Raw genomic sequence first — 2,251 nt, forward strand, 5'->3', positions numbered from 1 at the left:
TTTTTTCATATTTTTGAAAATTATAATTTTTAAGATGTTTTTTGCCCTCTCCCCTTATTTTAAACTTGAGCCCTCACCGTCTATGTATTTTGTTACGTGTGCGGTGCTTCTCACCATCACCGGAAAAAGACTCACATTTTTCCTCTTGTTCTTCTTGCCTTCTTCACCTATGAGATTATATGGTATTTGTTGTAGATCGGGTTTATGAGCTTTCAGTTGTTCGGTTGCTTCCTACGGCATTGTAGGCTGTTCCAATCAATATTGACTGCTCCTCTTCTTCCTTAGATTTCAGCTGATGTTAGGAACTGCATCTCCTTGGTTGGGTTAGATTTTATTCGTCTTTGATTTGTATTCCTCGTCGTTTGCTTACCGTCAATAGTCTCTGCTCGTTTTGGTTTTCAAGATCTAGTTTTTGGTATTCTGACTTCTATGCTCTCTTTCATAGCTCGAAGACGGCTTCATAGTTTTCTGATTTCGCTCCGTCTCCCTTTCCCTCTCTATTCTTGCATCTCTTTGCAGCTTTCATCGCATCTCTGGTGGCTCTCCCTTTCACCATGTTTGCCACTCGATATTTGGATAATGTTTTCGTTCGTGTATGCTATGTGGGCTTGGAAGGTTATTTCTGGTCTCAAGTTTAGTCTCTGATTTTTTGGTGGTTGTCTTCCATTATCCCTCTCTCAAGTTGTTTCTTTTCTTTCCATATTTTCCTTGGTATAGGTGTGCGGAGTTAGTCTCTTGGAGCTTTGGTCCCTTCTATCCAGAGCTTTGTGGTTTTTCAGTTGTATGACGTCTTGTATGTTCTTGTTTAGTATGTGAGGTGTTTCTTACTTTTTAGCTACTGGTTGTGATTCCGGTGTTTTAGGCATATATTTTCCTGCTTTTTGGTGGCTTTGGCCTTTCGATTATTATTTTTCCTTTGGCCCGCTTTCTTAGTTTATGTGTTGGTTGTCTAGTTTCTTATTCTTAATTTGATTATCTTATGATACTAATAGTGAAATAAATATAATTTGTAAATGAAATAATAAAAATTAGTAAAAATAATAAAATGATGAAAAGTCTTGTTATTTTTAGGTGTGAATAAATTAAATATTTAAAATATATTTATATTATATTATTTATTTCTTGAATTTTAGAGACCAATAAGTGTGAGAATGATTAGATAATACACAATTAGAAATTGATGGAGAAAATTGTAATAATTTAAAAGAAGAAGAATTTAAATACAAAAAAAAACATGAGGACACATGTCAAAAAACCTCCTTTCCACATGTCATAAGAATGGAAAAAGCCAACTTTATATATATATATATATTATGTACGTGGTCTTTTTATATGTCGACTCGATGCTTTTCATTGGAAGAAAACCATAGAGAATATGTGGTCAGTTACAAAAAAAGTGGTGATATGATAAACTTTTTTTTATTAATACCATTTTATCTACAAAAAGCTCAAACTGAAGAACGTCATATCCAAAACAGAGCAAGAAACAACATATTCAGTGTAAAACGATAATAGTAAACACAACTCATGCGTAATACATAAATTCATTCGATGTCCCCAAATCCATATGAGTTGTGATCTCTAAATTGTTAGCATCTTCATTTTGTTCCTTTTCTTTATGACAACCAATTTACATATATTCATTTCCTAACCTTTTGACAAGTGAAAGTATGTGTTATTTTGCAATTTAAAAACAATTCAGTCAAATGTGACTTAGATTCATAAACTTGAAGACCCTTTCTTGTTTCAAACAAGCAAATTCATGAAGAAAATTTGATAGTGAAAAAAAATCATTTGCTCACCAGGGAACTGATTTGGATTTTGACCAGTTAACATATCATATGCTAAGCTTTTTTCGATCCAATTTAACTCAAAATGATTTTTTTTTGGTTAATCAGAATAAAATAAAAATACAAATTCGTAGAAAAGGCTCTTGCGCTCAGACGTCTGTTTGGAAGAATTTGCTTATTTATCTATTGGGCCCATCATTATGAGCTCAAATGCCGTTTGTTACGATTATAGGTTTGGATACAAATAAGAAAGCATGTTTGGAAAAAGAAGATACCAGAAAGTGAGAAAACAGAAAACAAATGGATAAATTTTTTATATTTTAGTAGTTGGTCCTAGAAAAGTCATACATAAAGTTATGATAACATATAAAAGGGACATAATTCCCATCAAATAGGACAATATCTCCGACAATGGTTGATGCATTATCTAAGACACATTGGTAATGACACCCAAACGCTTG

This window comes from Brassica oleracea, unplaced genomic scaffold (genome assembly GCF_000695525.1).
Source record: "Brassica oleracea var. oleracea cultivar TO1000 unplaced genomic scaffold, BOL UnpScaffold01280, whole genome shotgun sequence".
In the NCBI taxonomy this organism is placed as follows: Eukaryota; Viridiplantae; Streptophyta; class Magnoliopsida; order Brassicales; family Brassicaceae; genus Brassica; species Brassica oleracea.